Source organism: Hemiscyllium ocellatum, chromosome 10 (assembly GCF_020745735.1).
Source record: "Hemiscyllium ocellatum isolate sHemOce1 chromosome 10, sHemOce1.pat.X.cur, whole genome shotgun sequence".
In the NCBI taxonomy this organism is placed as follows: Eukaryota; Metazoa; Chordata; class Chondrichthyes; order Orectolobiformes; family Hemiscylliidae; genus Hemiscyllium; species Hemiscyllium ocellatum.
Window position 1 is genome coordinate 10,494,757 of NC_083410.1, and position 17,039 is coordinate 10,511,795.

General features: G+C 40.7%; 2 protein-coding genes across 7 annotated transcripts in view; one reads left to right on the forward strand and one right to left on the reverse strand.

Moving 5' to 3' along the window:
* abracl (ABRA C-terminal like) overlaps positions 1-17,039 on the reverse strand; it is a 54,346-nt gene that overhangs the window by 14,887 nt on the left and 22,420 nt on the right. The gene's annotated exons all lie outside the window — the stretch shown is intronic.
* The window catches only part of reps1 (RALBP1 associated Eps domain containing 1), a 65,154-nt gene continuing 55,684 nt past the window's right edge, over positions 7,570-17,039 (forward strand). For 2 of the 6 annotated variants that reach the window (XM_060831231.1, XM_060831235.1), the window contains exon 1: positions 7,978-8,368. The gene's annotated coding sequence lies outside the window, so the exon portion shown is untranslated. Of the gene's footprint in view, positions 7,643-7,720; positions 7,792-7,977; positions 8,369-17,039 lie in introns of those variants that run through there. The other 4 variants (XM_060831234.1, XM_060831233.1, XM_060831232.1 and 1 more) reach the window with 4 other exon arrangements.

Here is a 17,039-nt window from a genome sequence, read left to right on the forward strand (position 1 = left end):
AATTCCAAGAGCAACAGAGAGTAAAAACATCCAGAGCTTACAGACAGTATCCCTCTCTCTCTTGGTGTGGGGATAAAGACAGAAAGCCTTAGCAAGCCTAAAAGAATTCATAAAAGATAAACTAAGTTCACCTGCCAAACTATCATATTGAAGGACAAGCATCACCATTCAGAAACCATCATTTCAGCAATGCAAAAATAAAAAGGACTAAAAGAGGAAAAGAATTTTCTACCTTGTGGTCTGGATTTTTGACCTTTAGATTTTTGTCCACTCTACCTATGTGTTTTGTTTTTCCCATAGTTTATCCTTTGTCTGTCTTACTAATGATTGCGTGTGTATGTTGGGTTTTGAAAGGGTATAGCTTAAATTTTAGTAATTAAAAAACATTTTACAATTCTTTATAAAGTTGTATGTTACAAAAGATACTTATTCTTTCTGACAGGAAAGAAAGCATCTGTGGCATGCTTTCGTACCGGGTAGCAGTCAGGTAATTTGATTTTTGGTAGTCCTGGTGGGAATTTTATCATGTATACATTTTGTGATGACTTATGGAATAGTTAGATACGATTATCGGTGCACTATACTATGTTCTTCCTGTCTGCAGAGAATACAGTCTTGTATATTAATGTATGTAGCATCTAGTATACACAAACACTGCACACTGTCAGCCCAACTAACTACTCCAAATTAATTTTCAGAATTACTTTTTGAAAACTTTGGGATTGTTTAGCAAATGTTACCCAATTTCAGAATTATATCCAATGTTGGACACTGTTGAGAGTTTTGCAAGTGTAATCTGGTTGGACATAGTCAGTACCTTGGTGTAATAAACAGCTGGAGGAATATGCTGCTTGATATGATGTGTCAATTTGAGAGATGTATGGCCTATGTCACACCAGTACTGAAATCCAGATGCTATGTTAGTCATTTGTGGAATAGGCAGAATATATTTTCGGCTTTATGGCAGCATCCTATTAGTGGCAACCATTTGTGCTCCTACTGTATTACAGCAGTATTGATGCCCATGTAAGAAGAGATACCTTACCCTCCTCAGGTTAATCTGAAGGAGACTCAGCACTTTCCAAAACCCAAAATGCAGCCTTAGGCTGTGTCTCTCACAGACAGTGCAGCCTTCTTGTAGCATCTTCTTTCTCAATACATCTCTGTGGAGCATTCTGAAACATTGTCTTAAATAAATACCACTGCTTATCTATCATATTACCTTTTAACAAAAACAGAAACTGGAGATCACAGCAGGTCAGGTGGCATCCATGGAAAGAAAGCATGCAAACGTTTAGAGTCGTATGATTCTTCATCAGAGCTCACATAAAGAGTGAAGGGGACAGTATTTATGTAATAGTGGGGGTTGGGGAGGGCAGAGTACTGAAGGAAGAAAGGAACAGCAGTCCAAGAGGCATTGTATGTCCTGGAGATACTTGTAATCCTGGCTGCCTGACCTGCTGCGATCTCCAGCATTTTTTGTTTTCAGTACAGATTTGCCCATTCCAATTTAACCAATGTCTTCACACCTTCTGAATTTACTGGAATTCTCTGTTAATATTGACACTCCTAGAGATTCTGTGTAAATATTGAAGCATTTGCAGAGATCCCTATCAGGCTAGGCAAAATCCTAGCAACCTCCTGAGAATATGTCTATATTTACAGAGACTCCTTGTAATAATGACAAATCTAGATATTCCCTGTAAACAATGCAATCCTAACAGATTGCTGTAAATATTGACACATTCCCAGGAAACCAGTGTAAATAGTGACATACCCCCAACAATCCCTGTATATATTAACATAATCTTAAGAATATTGTTTAAATGTTAACACATTTCCTGGCATCCCATAGGATCCCATGAACTGCGAATAAATACTGGCATCAAGATGTGGATTAGAATCAAATACACAACATATTTTCAAATTCTAAAGAGCTTCTAAAACAATCTGAAGTAAACTGCTAATGAATTCAATTTGGGACAAAAAAACTACAGATGCTAGAATCCAAGGTAGACAAACAGGGAACTGGAAGAACACAGCAGGCCAGGCAGAATCAGGAGGTGAGGTAGTGATAGGTGAACACAGGTAGAGGGTACAATGTGGTTGGTCAATGGGAAGAATGAATTCGGTTGGCAACTGGAAAGGTCAGTCAGAGGAGTGAGAAGGGGAAGGGCTGGAAAGGCAGTTGGGTAATGGGATGAGAGGTTATTTGAAATTGGAGAACTCTGGACAGTTTGGTTTGTTGTGGAAATAGAGGAAGCCGACGATGGTCATGTCTGAAAGGGAATGGGAAGGGGAATTAAAATGGGCGGTAATAGGAGGTCAGGTCAGCTCCTGCAGGCCCGACTGAGATGTTTGTCAAAACGTGCTGAGTTTACATTTGGTCTCGCCGATGTAGAGAAGACCACATTGGGAGCACCAGATGCAGTAAACTAGGTTGGAGGAGAGGCAATTAAGCTGACTGATGCCATCTCATCATCCATAACGTTGCGTATCTTGGCTGTTAGGAAGCAAACATGGCAAGGCTGTATACCATGAAGCTGGTATTTCCCTTCTTCGAATCCTCCTTGCGGCTTCCTATGTTAAAAGAGGGAAGCGGAAAAAAATAGCTTTCATCCCTTTCTTCCCCCACAGCACACTTCATATACAGAAGCCAAAGCCAAGGAGAGATTTGAGAGTTTTCAAAATCATGAGGAGTCTAGTCACAGTAGATAGGGAGAAACTGGTCCCACTTGTAAAAGGATTGTGAACGAGTGGTTACACTTTTAAAGTGTTTTACAAAGAAAGTAAATGTGAGGTGAGAAAACACTTTTTATACAGCATGTAGTTTGGGTCTAGAAGGTCACACTTGGAAATGTGCTGCATCTTCAATTGAGACTTTCAAGAGGTTATTGTTTCTATTGAAATAATTGACCAATGTGTAGAGTTAAAGGGAAGAGATTTGATACCCGAGTCAAAATGCTCTGACAGCCATTGCTGACAGGATTGGTTGAATGGCCACCTCTTGCTCTTTAAAACTTTCTGGCATTTCCAAGAGTAGAGATGCTCTCCAATACCCTTGGACACCTCTTGGTTACTAAGGCCTCAAATGTATCAGCAGATATCGCAAGCTCTTTGTCCAGGATGTTGGTGGAGAAGAAAGGTATGCAGTTTGGCCATCAGAGGGTGCAGAATGTTCTTAAAATGAAGAGGGACCAGCAGGACTAGCTGTACACATTGGAACTAACGATATAGGAAGGGAAAAGGGTGACATTCTGAAAGGAGAATAATGAACGTTAGGTAGGAATTTAAAAAGGAGCTTCTTGAGCGTAGTAATATCTGGATTACTCCCGGTCCTATGAGCTTGTAAGGGTAAGGAGGATAGAGCAGGTGAATGTGTGGCTGAAGAGCTGGTGCTGGGGAGAAGGGTTCACAGTTTTGGATCATTGGAATCTCTTCTGGATTAGAAGTGATCTGTACAAGAAGGATGGATTGCACCTGAATTGGAAGGGGATTAATATACTGGCAAGGAGATTTGCTAGAGCTGCTTAGGAGGAGGGGGCTGGGAAATGCTGAGGAAAGAGATCAAACTGAGACTGCTCCAGTTGGGAAAAGGAGCAAGTCAAACTGTCAAGGCAGGTAGGAACAAAGGTGAGGTGTGGGGTGTCCAGAACTAGAGGGCATAGGTTTCAGGCGAGAGGGGCAAGATATAAAAGGGACTAAAGCGGCATCTTTTTTTACAAAAGGTAATGCTTGTATGGAATGAGAAAGTGGTGGAGGCTGGTACAATTACAGCATTTAAAAGGCATCTGAATGGATATGTGAATAGAAAGGGTTTAGAGAGATATGGGCCAAGTGCTGGCAAATGGGAGTACATTAGGTTAGGATATGGTCGGTATGAACGAGTTTAACCCAACGATCTGTTTCCATGCTGTACATCTCTATGACTCTGTAACCCCCAGAAATGTATATTTCTTTGAGATGAAGGAACAGTACACCCATCCAGTGAATGAGGAGCTACCAACATTTAAACATAAATGTGAAGTGCAAGCACATGTCAGATAACAGTACTAAATCAATAAAGTCACTTTGTATTCTTCTGAAATTAATCTGATACTCATTCACTTTTGTTCATTTCCTTCTGCCATTCAACTGGTCAGTATTTGTACAATAATGTAATAAATGAGTCTCTGCTGAGTATCCTCCAGTTTAAGCAAACAGATTCTCCTTCTGGATGTAGGTTTGCTTGCTGAGCTGGAAGGTTCATTTTCAGACATTTTGTCACCATACTAGGTAACATCTTCAGTTGAAAATGTGTTGCTGGTTAAAGCACAGCAGGTTAGGCAGCATCCAAGGAACAGGAAATTCAACGTTTCGGGCATAAGCCCTTCATCAGGAATGAGGAGAGGGTGCCAGGCAGGCTAAGATAAAAAGTAGGGAGGAGGGACTTGGGGGAGGGGCGATGGAGATGTGATAGGTGGAAGGAGGTCAAGGTGAGGGTGATAGGCCGGAGTGGGGTGGGGGCGGAGAGGTTAGGAAGAAGATTGCAGGTTAGGAGGGCGGTGCTGAGTTGAGGGAACCGACTGAGACAAGGTCGGGGGAGGGGAAATGAGGAAACTGGAGAAATCTGAGCCTCCAGACGAAACACTGTTGGTGTTTCCTCCTTTCTATTTATATGGTTTGAGTTTCCTTGGGTTGATGTCATTTCCTGTTCTTTTACTCAAGGGGTGGTAGGGGGATTGAAGTCATTGTGTTTGTCGATAGAGTTCCAGTTGGAATGCCATGCTTCTGGAAATTTTCGTGCAGGTCTCTGTTTGGCTTGTGCTAGGATGGATGTCTTGTCCCAGTCGAAGTGGTGTCCTTCCTTATCTGGATGTAAGGACACTAGTGAGAGAGGGTCACGTCGTTTTGTGGTTACTTAATGTTCATGTATCCTGGTGGCTAGTTTTCTGCCCATTTGTCCAATCTAGCATTTGTTAAAGATCTTGTATGGTATTTTGTAAATGACATTAGCTCTGCTTGTTGTCTGTATAAAATCTTTCAAGTTCATTAGCTGCTGTTTTAGTGTTTTGGTGGGCTACCATGATGCCAAAGGGTCTGAGTAGTCTAGCAGTCATTTCCAAATGTCTTTGATGTAGGGGAGATTGGATAGCATTTCTAGATGTGTTATGTCATTGAAAAATTGGCGGACTGTGTTCATTGGGTACCCATTCTTTTTGAATACATTGTATACGTAATTTTCCTCCGCTCTGCAGTGTGTGGGGGCTTGTTGAAGTAATATTCTGATGCAACTTCATTTGTGGGTGGTGGGATGATTGCTTCTGTAATTCAATATTTGGTCTGTATGATGTTTTCCTGTAGACGCTGGTTTGAAGTTCCCTGTTGGCTGTTTGCTCTACTGTGACATCCAGGAATGAATCCTATCTACCACCCCCTAAGAAAAGAATAGGAAATGACATCACCATAGGAAATGTCATCACCAACCCAAGAAAACCCAAACATATAACTAGAAAGCAGGAAACACCAGCAATGCTTTGTCCAGAGGCTCACTTAAGATCGTTACCTAGTATGGTGACGAAACATCTCAAACCTTCCAGCTCAGCAAGCAAACCTGCATCCAGAACATCAACCTGAGCTACAAATCTTCTCAAAACTCGCGAGATTCTCCTTGTATCTCAGGTTGCCTATAATCAATGATAGAAATAGCTGTGTACTCACTTTTTCCAGTGTCAAAAGATGCTAATCCCAAAACTAGATAAACCAATGCCCATTATAATTTTGGTTATTTGTCAGTCTCATTTTAAAAATACATTCATGGATCAAAGACATTGCTGACTAAACCAGAATTTAATGCTCATCCCGAAATGCCCCCCAGAAGGTGGTGAACAAACTTTCTGAATTGCTGCAGTCCACAGGGTGTAAATAAACCAACAGAGCTATTTGTGAAGAGAATTCCAGAATTTTGACTCAGCAATAGTCAGAATCCCTACAGTGAGGAAACAGGCCCTTTGGCCCAAATCCATACCAACCCTCCAAAGAGTGTCCCACTCAGACCTATCTCTCTACATTTCCCCCTGACTAATGCATCTAACCTACACATCCCTGAAGGCTATGTTACAATTTAGCATGGCCAATTCACCTAACCTGCACATCTTTGGACTGTGGGAGGAAACTGGATCACCTGGAGGAAATCCAAGCAGACACTGGGAGAATGTGCAAACTCCACGCAGACAATCGCCCAAGGCTGGAATCGAACTCGGGTCCCTGGCACTGTGCAGCAGCAATGCTAACCACTGAGCCACCATACCGCCCCACAGTGGCTCAGTGTAATGGCAATACATTTTCAAGTCAAGATGGTGAGTGGTTTGGAAGAAAACTTGGTGGTCCATTGCACCTCTTTTTTCTCTAGATAGTAATGATTATGGGTTTAGAAGACATTGTTGGTCTTGGTGAGTTAATGCAGTACATTCTGGGGATGGTACAAACTCCTGCTACTGTGTGTTGGTGTCAAAGGTTTGCACTGGTCAATCCAGCATCAAATTCTTCTTAAATGAACAAAAACATACACTAGAGGAAGTCAGCATGCTAGCATCATCTGTAGAGAGAGGGAAAAAAATTTAATTTTCAAGCCCTGTGAGCCTTCTTCAGAACAACTTCTTATTTCCCTTCAACTAGTAACTTCATCAGTCGATTCTTCCACATTCGACAGTATGTTTCAATAATCAATTAACCGGTCCTTGGAGCACTGACAATGCAGGAAAGGTAAAAATTCAAATTGTTTGCATTCAATTATGTGACTGATTCAGGCTCTTTCCAAAATTACATTCCTGACCTGAACTGCATGCGGTGAAAGAATTCTCACGTCACATTTAGCTTCCTTTGTAAATTGCCTTAACAACAAGCCTCCTCGTTCATGACCCTTTTCCAAATGGGAACATCTTCTTGCCATCCACTAACTCAACCCCTTGTGATTTTAAAAACTTCCATCGAATCTCTCCTCCGCTTTGGCATCGCCAGAGGAAACTTGCAAGTCAACAGTTCATGCAGCCAGGAGAAATGAGTGAGTAGTGGCATGGGGAGGAAACTTTTACCCTCCAACCTCAGGGGTACTGAAGAGATGAAATAGGGAAATACCAATTTCATGCTTCTACAAAAGCTTCCAATCTTGAAATGAGTTCTGAGGAAGGATCATTCGATTTCTCCAGCAATTTGTTGACTTTCAGATACTCCCATCCAGTTCTCAATTTCCTCCAACATCTCCATTCCCCCACAAAATGGCGACCTTCCCGCCAGAAATAACCGCCTCCCCTGGAGGAGGGGAGAATGGTGTGTGAACAAGTCATGTGACGAGGGATTTTTATGCAGCTGGGGGGGACGATCATCACGTGGCCTACCCTAACCCAATCATTGCCGACCCCGGTTGCCGCCCCGCCTACTTTTCGTCTGTGTGGCGCTTGGTCCCACCTTCCCCCAACGCCCTACGACAGGGCTCAATGTGATTGGCCGACAGTCACACGCCGTGTTCTCGCGAGGTGATGTGGGCTGCCGGCAGTTTGGGACGATCCCTCTCGCGAGAAGAGATTATCATCTCCTCCCCTCCCCCAAAAAGTGATCTGGTCGCGGTAGCCGGGCGGCCATTACACTGGGAAGACTTTAGGAGGTAAAGGGGAAAAGGGGGCGGGGTAAGGGGCTGTAGCAAGCGCTCCTTTAGGAGATTTCCTAAAGACGATCGATGAGGGTGGGGGCGCTACCGACATGGGAGATCAACTCCTTTCACCCTCCTCCGCCGCAGGTCGGCTCTTGGTCCGGGTGAGCAGGAAAGTGCCGACGAGGAGCGGGCTCGGCTCCCGGGGGTTTGGGGATGTAAGCGGGGGGCCGGGCCAACATGGCGGCGCTGAGGGAGGCAGCGGGGGAACTACAACTCCCAGCACGCACCGCGGTACTCTGTCCTTCCGTCACACTCTCCAAAGCACGCAGCCGCACACCTCAAGCAAGGGGGGAAAAAAAAAGTTGCGCTTGCTGCAACCCCATCAGGGGTTGAAGATCATTGGCTTTGTGACTGCGGTCGGTTTTCTTCTGGTTATCGAGAAAATGCAACCGCGATGCAAATCCGCCATGCTGTAAATAAACGGTGCAACAAGCTAGAGTGCCTGAGTGGCCTCTTGATGTTGTGCCGTAGTTTCATAGGCACCTTCTGTGTATTCAGGGCTGTGTTGAAGGTTGCCCAATAATCTGACTTGTATTTCGAGACTTAGTTTATGTTTCTACGTGTTCTTATTCCAACTTGCATCACGTCCAGCCCTCGTTGTTGGCGACTGCACCGTGTTTATGAATTAAAAGGCGTCCAGAGGTTGGGAATTCAACTGAACGCTTCTCTAATAACAAGGTGGTAATTTACAGTAAACCATTTGTATTTAAAGTCCAATATTATTTGTGTTTAACTTGATTACATTATTCGTTTACAGTCCTTGGTTGATGAATTCGGTCATAGATCTATCTTTACATCCGTCATATATCCGAGGGTTGCGATATAGTTTGCTTTGGCCAGAGTTTCCATGTAATGTTTTACACTCTTTCGTGGTTCGGTTTTTTTTTTATCGTTCCTGGTATGTGTACTAAGTTGGCTGTCCACCCGCGTAGTGGTTGTACTTGTACTTGAGAATTAGGAAATATTTGTTTATGTAATTGCTATCCACTTAATATCTTCTCTGTTGTTGGAAGAAAATGGGATGGTGTTAAGTAGTCTTGTGATAAGCTGAAAATGTGTTGCTGGTTAAAGCACAGCAGGTTAGGCAGCATCCAAGGAACAGGAAATTCGACGTTTTGGGCCAGAGCCCTTCTATAAAGTCTCAATTGTGACCTAGTACCAGATAGTGTAACTATATCTAAGATTTATTGCAATTAAGTGAGGGAAAGTTAGAGCAAGGACTGATAGTATGCTATGTTTGTACACTTAGAGAAATTGTAAATATTTTTCCCAATGGTACCTTTTTCAAAAAAATCTCAACACTAGTCAAAACTGCATTCCTTTTATGTTGTTATTTTCTGACAATGAGGGATGAACCGGTTGGTAACTGCTGAAAATGGATTCAAATTCTCACGGGCTGGCATACATTCTTTTCTGCTTGGCAAAAGTGAGGACTGTGGATACTGAAGATGAGAATCAAGAGTGTGGTGCTGGAAAAGCACAGCAGGTCAGGCAGCATCCAAAGAGTAGGATAGTCGACGTTTCAGACGAAAGCCCTTCAGGCAGCATCCAAGGCATTGACTTTCCTCCTTGGATGCTGCTTGACCTGTGCTTTTCTAGCACCACACTCTTGACTCTTTTCTGCTTGGCCCAAACAAGGGCACTGGTGACTCCTGTTGATTTTCCTGTGCATGGTTGCATTTGATGGAAGCTCTTTGAATTTTTAATTTGTATCAAAAGTGTCTAAATTTGATTAGAACAGAGCTGTAGCAATTCAGCACGTGGAACAGTTAATGTTTTGAACCAATATGTCCTTATTAGCTGTATTTGATTCATACTGACTGTTGCTTTCCTGAGAAACTAGGATTCCACTTGGGAATCATTCCAAATGGCTTGAAGGTCTAAAGCATGAGATTTAAAAAAAAATCATACTGTGAAATTTGAAGGTGTTGAATTAGAGAATTTTTAATTCACTTCACAAACTGCTTGAATTAATGTAAGTAGATAAAGTGTCAAAGTTGCTTTTTCGTGCATTGTATACCAAATTCATGCAAACCATTCTGGTGCTGTTATGTCACGAGCGATATACTGTCCAGAGAAGGTTCACGAGGTTGATTCCAAACATGGAGTGATTTTCTTGGTGGCTTGGGCTTTTATTCACGAGTTTAGAAGAATGATTTGTAAAACACAGAGCTTGACAAGTTAGAAGCAGAGATAAACAAATACGGACTGCTGGAGAAACTTAACAGGGTGAGAGAGAAACAATTGATGTTTCAAATCTGGTATGATTCCCCTTTGGAATGGAGAAGTTATTTCCCCTCATGTGCATAATCTCAGAATGAAGGATCATATATTGAAAAGGGATGTAGTTTTTTTTTCCTGAGAATGGTAAAGAATTCCAGATTTACCAGAGGGCTGTAGAGGATAGGTCATTAAGTATATTCAAGATTGAGACAGACTTTTATTCAGTAAGAGAATTGAGGGTTATGGGGAAAAGACAGGAAAATGGAATTGGGGATTATCACATCAATCATGATCATCTTGAATGGTGGAAGAGATCGAAGGGCTGAATGGCCTACTTTTGCTGCTCTGTCTTATTTGTTAAGCATCATTTCCCTTTCATATATTCATGTTAACTTTGTCCAGACTCGAACTCAACCACGTTCTTGATTTCAAGAAATGCGCCATGCTTCAACTTATAGTTATTCCATGAATCTGCAACACGTTCCCCCTTTGACTCAGCTGGAAGAGTAGATTCTGATCATCTAAAAGCACTAGGATGTACTTTCCATTATCCTCTGGATCATTGGTTGTAACGTGAACATGAAATCATTGGCAGGCCTGAAAGATATGCAAACTGCCATTTATTGATGTTAACCCAGGTGATCATGAGATACTTTGCATACCTTTTGTAGTTATTTTCACGATGAAAGAGACCGGTTGCAATTACTTCTGAACTTCATGTACCTTCCTCTCAACTTGATTTGCTTCATGACATTCAAAAGCATTATGCATTCAGAAGCTTAAATGAATATTAAATTGCTTTTCAAAGATAAATTCAAAAAAATGTTACCCATCAAGTAAGTTGTCTGAACTTGTGTCCTGATAAAATCTTTATTGAGGTAGATTAGCTGAAAGATACAGGAGTTGAAGAGGAATTGATGTGGTGACTGCAGAATGCTTTCATTTACAAATGTGATCACAATGGTTATCTTCGTAGGCTGTGATGTTTCTGTGTGAGACTTGTTTTTCAGCTGATCGTGTTTTATCTTCAAAGGATGGCTACATTGCGTGGAGCACAACTTTTAACACCAAACAGTTTTTCTTTTATAGTAGAGAATGTGGTGCGAGAAAAGTACAGCAGGTCAGAAGGCAGCATCTGAGGAGCAGGAGAATTGACATTTCGGGCAAGAGCTCTAATGAAAGGCCCGATGAAGGGTTCTTGCCCGAAATGTCAATTGTCCTGTTCCTCTGATGCTCTGCTTTTCCAGCACCACACTCGTGACTCTGATCTCCAGCATCTGTAGTCCTCATTTTCTCCTGGAAAATGAGTCGGTGACCTCTGTTTCAAATATGTTGAAAATAAATTTTACTACTTGTGTGTATCTCATTTTACCATGAATAGAAATTTTTGAGTTGAAACATGGTACCCAACTGTGTTGTATTTTAAGGGATGTTTTGGGGCAGTCCAGTGCCTTAATGGTTAGCACCGCTGCCTCGTGATGCCAGGGACTTGGGTTCAATTCCCCCCTCAGATGACTGTACAAACGCCACACAGACATTCTCCCCATGTCTGCATGTGTTTCTTCCAGGTGCTTTGGTTTCCTCCCACAGTCCAAAGATGTGCAGGTTAGGTTGATCAACCATGCTAACTTGCCCATAATGTTCAGGGATGTGTTGGTTATGTGGATTGGTCATGGGAAATGCAGTGTTGCAGGAATAGTGTAGTGGTGGATCTGGGTGGGATTCTCTTCGGATGTATGGTGTGGACTCAGTGTGCCAAATGACCTGCTTCCACACTGTAGGGATTCTATGATACTGGCTTTGTTCCTCCCAGATGAGTCAGAGTTAATTTTTATTGCTCTCATTCTTGTAAGACAAAAGCCAAACCTGAATTTTGCTTTGTTAGCCTGCAGTTTGTGGGGGAGAAAAAATGGAAGTTTAAAATTTTGTATGTATAATGCAGCCCTCCTCGACTGAAAAAGCGCAATCCAATCTTTTCTTTATATACAGTTTATAAAATATATAAAGCAGCTGTGCTGACACGTTACATCTGTGATGTTTGACCAGGTGCCACATCAAAGATTAGAACTGAAAATAAGAGCTTGTGGTGGAGGGGAAACTATTTAGTATGAATTAATCATTGGCAAGTGAACAGGAATAAGAGGGACAAATGAGTAGTTTTTGGTTTTGCATGATAGTGCTTCAGGGATCAGTGTTGGGGACTTCAGCTATCAATAGTCAATATCGTTGACTTCGATAAAGGGGATGAATATATGATAGCTACCTCCATCTTCAGAAAACTCAGCTATGAAAAGGACTTGGACGCATTTGAGTGGGCAAAAATATGGCAAATGAAATGTAATGTGGCACACTGAGTTTGTCCACTTTGGTAGCAAGATTAGAAAAATTAGTAGGCAGGTGAGGCAAATAGATATTGTTTACTACAAGGGAACTGGAATGTAAAAGTTGGGATATTTTACTATAATTGCACTGTTGGTCAGACTGCATCTGTAAGTACTCTGTATACTTTTCCCAATTTAAGAAAGGATATAAATGTATAAGAAGCTGTTCAGAGATGGTTCACTGAGCTGATACCTGGGGTGAAGGGGGTTTGTCTTCTGCGTAAAGGTTAGACAGCTTAGGACTGGATCCTTTGGAGTTCAAAAGAGTGAAAAGTGATTTTATTGAGACTTGAACAAGATGGGTGTTGAAAGAACATTTACTGGTGGGAGAGAGTAGGACACAAGAATACCGTTTCCAAACAAGAACACTCTTATTTAAGACAGGTGAGTATTTTAAATCTCAAATGGTCATTAGTTTGTGGATTTTTTTTTCCCCAGAAAACAATGGAGGCAGGCTCATTGCCTTAAATACTTCAAGCTAGAGTCTCGACTAACAAAAGGGTTATAGGATAGAGGCCACAGTTAGATCACCCATAAATGATGGAGCAGGAATGAGTGACTGACCTGTTCCTGCTCTTAATTTGTCCATTTACATGATTCTGTTCATATCTTATACGTGTTGCTAATGATGAATAAAAGTGATCTAGTAGTATGTGTATAAATTCATCTCTCCACACATTCCTGTCATCCTCCATTTTAAAACAAACTCCTTTTTTATCCAGTGTTACACACACTGTTCCCTTGCTGAATGCATAGGTAGCAGATCTGCCTTGTGATTTTTGAAATGGGGCACTTTAACTGGTTTGCAAATTGTGGATTTTCTGATCAGGTTGCTTTCTTTTTTCTCAGACAGAAAAAGACTGGGAAAAGACAGTGTGCCACATTATATCTCATCTGCCATATCATCTTGCACTGTTGTCTTTCCGCTTTCCATTTGTTCTTGACATTGACATTGTGAGGAATCCTTTCCTCCTTGCACAACAAATGAATTGCATGTTTGTCTTCCCACTTGCACTCCTACTGTTTTAATTGAATGAAGCAAGATTCCCTTTCTACTCCCAAGGGAGAGTATTTTGTTCAGTTTAACTGTTTCTCATGTTTTTAAGAATTAGAAACTTCTGTATGAGTCATTGACTTCAAAAGCTGCTTCCTCACATCAATTTAGTTTTAGCATTGACAAATTTATTTTCTGGCTAAAACCTCAAAATGAAAAGGAGTACTTTATAAGGTGTGAAACTATCAATGGGATAAAACAGGGACTCATCACTGAGTAATGGGTCTAATTTAGCAGGAATTGCTCTAAGAATATCCGAGTGGTACAGTAAATCGGATAATGTTAGTTGCTATGTCTCAAATTGGCATGCTAGGAAATAATTTTTTCCTGCTTGCTTCACATTATTTTCTATCATTAGATTACAGCTTTCAAAGGGGTTTTTGCTATGACCATCTAGGAAGCACTTTCTATTAAACTTGTATGCACCAGTAAATACTCTAGAATGGGTTACATGGTGTCTTTTAAAGGGATTTAATGAATCAGCTGGTTCTTCTCTCTGTCATTGATTGCAAGGCAGTCTTCCAATTTATCTAAATAACTAGATGAGTATTATAAGCTACATATGAATCAGTTAGTACCTGAAGCCTCAAATTGCATTCCAGCTGTCTAATTACTAACTACAGTAATGTTTTTATATTATACATGGATTCAGTTTTGTGGGGGCTTTTGTTCTGCTCTTAAAATTCACTGATCACTGAGTGTAAGATTTGTAGCTAAGGTTGAGGTTCTAGGTGTAGGTTTGCTCGCTGAGCCGGAGGTTCATTTTCAGATGTTTTGTCACCATACTAGGTAACACCTTCAGGGAGCTTGTGTAGCCTACTTTCTACTTATATGCTTTGCGTTTCCTTGGATTGGTGATGTTATTTCCTGTGGTGACATCATTTCCTATGGTGATGTTGTTTCCTGTTCCTTTTCGGAGGTGGGGGAAGTGAAAGAGAGATAAATGGGATCCAAGTCAATCAACAAACACATTGACTTGGATCCCATTTATCACCCCCCTGAGAAAAGGAAGAAATCTCCATCCAGAATTCAGTGATCAATAATGTAAATTTCATTGACATTCCCACAGGATAATTTAGAATTATATCTTTATCAAGAAACTAATCCGCAGCTGATATGCCAGGAAGTTGTAATGTTTTTATGCTGCGTTTTAACATAATTTGCTTATATAGATTTGCATTGACTGTGTTCTGTGGATTTAAAGTTTTGTTGAAGTATTAATTTTTCAAGTGCTTGGAGATGTTTCCACTGAAATATTTATACTAGATGGAAATAGTTGCTATTTATCATATACATTAATCTTTGGAAAAACATCATACTGTGAATAAATCTAATCAAATAAACTTGTAGGTTACAGTTACATCTTGCACAGTTCAAGTAATTGAACATCACCCCAGCTATGACCCAATTAAAATCTCCTGGTATTAAATATCCTTTGCATCTGCTGTAATCTGGAGTTCGACCGCAAACTTCTCTCTCTTGTAAGTTATTTTTCAGAGATATTTAAGTTATCCTTTTAACTTTTCAACTATATGGAGAGCCCTTTAGTCCAACAAATAAAAGTTCTGTTTAGTTGCTGAGTTCTGTCTGCTGAAGTATCACTTTTTCAGTGCCAGATTAGTTAACCAGTTTACTTGTGTAATGTTTAGTATAAAACATTTTGTATCTCTAAAGCAAGATACAAGTGTTATTTTGTCAGATAACATGGAAACAGATCCTTCGGTTCAACTTGTCCACACTGACCATGTTCCAAAAGTAAACCATTCCACCTGCCTGCATTTGGTCAATATTCTATCAAACCTTTTCTATTCACGTACTTATCTAAATGTCTTTTAAACGTTGCAACTGTACTTGCATTCACCACTTCCTCTGGCAGTTCATTCTACACACTAGCCATGTTGTGTAAAGAAAAGGTACCCCATACATCTTTTTAAAATCAATGCACATGCAGCGTGTGCATGCTGATTCTTGAAGCTTATAACAAAAGAAAGACAGTGGGAAGCACTGCACAGTTGTATACACAGAAGCTTAAAGTCCAAGATGCTTCATTTTGTGGAGTTAGAATGTTATCAGAGCTAAACGTAAATATGACAGCTTTCAACCATTTCTAATTAATGTTTAGAATCTTGAATTTCTTTGTTTGTGAATTAGTTTCTAGGCTTTTTGTCAGTTGATATGTTCTGTTAGTGATTGACTTGTGTTTAGTCAAAAGTAACAAATCACATGCTGCTCTCAAGATTCTGTGCTTGATAATGAAGGCAATGATACAACTGGCAGGCAAATACTACTCAAAAGTTGTACTGAACTAGAGTTCCTTTTATGATAGCTATACTGAATTAATGGCAGAATTTCTGAAAACAAAATGTTCTGAATCCAAACAATAGATCAAAATCTTGAATACACACCATTATTTCGCCATGTAAATTTTTCCTCATTGTTTTTTCTTAATGGGCTATTATTTCAGAAACTGGTACATTATGTAACAGTTGGTTTAGTTTTCACCATCAAAAATGAAAGTGGGAGTTACACATGAGATTTAGAAACTAAACGTGATTTTAAAAACAAACAATGTTGTTTGAGATTCAAAACTGATAAAGCACCCATGAATCTTTGGTTTTGCAGAAGAATGTTAAGTTGGATAGTAGGAAGCTGTATGAAGTAAATCTGATTTGCAGAGATTGCACGAAAGCACAACAAGAGCTGCCTGAATTTAGAATAAGAGGGCAGGAAATCTGACTTCAAGAATGCAAGAAATTTGGTTAACTACTTGTGTTAATAACATGCAAAATAAGACCACGTTAAAATTGCCTTGATACTTTCAATAAGTGAGCCCATGCATACTTTAGACAACTTTAAGGGATTGCATTGGATAGCAAGCTATTGTAGTATTAGAAGATAGATGTACCACTTGAGTTATTGCTGGTGAAAGTCCGCACAAATGAAGTCCAAAGGTATTGCACATTGAAAGAAAGGATGTATTTAAATAAGGAAGTGAATATTGTTTGTGCCTGCAAGGTTTGTGAAGGTTTGTAGCTCAGGTTGAGTTTAGGGTGGAGCTTTGTTCGTTGAGCTGTAGGTTTGATATCCAGAAGTTTCATTACCTGGCTAGGTAACATCATCAGTGGTGACCTCCAAGTGAAGCGAAGCTGTTGTCTCCTGCTTTCTATTTATATCTCCCTCATAGCCCTACACACGGATGAAACAAAACCCACCAATTCGACTGGGACAACACATCCTATCCTGGGACAGGCTAAGCAAAGACATGCCAGAGAATTCCTGGAGGCCTGGCACTCCAACCACAACGCCACTAAAAAAACACACCGATCTAGATACCATCTATCAAGCTCTCAGAAATCGAACAAGAAATGACATCACCACAAACCCCAGGAATCCCATCCAGGACAGACATAGAAAGCAGGAGACAATAGCTTCACTTCACTTGGAGGTCATCGCCACTGGTGATGTTACCTAGCCAGGTAATGAATCATCTGGATATCAAACCTACAGCTCAGCGAGCAAAGCTACACCCTGAATTGTTTGTGCCATTTAGCTTCACTAGTTATTGTGGAGTAGACATCAAGAAAGCTGATTGAACACTGCAGTTGCCAAACCAGTTTTTAAAAAAAAGTTAGATGCTGCTATTTTAAAGGTGTATGATATTGTGATCTGGATACTATGTTCAGGCCCTATT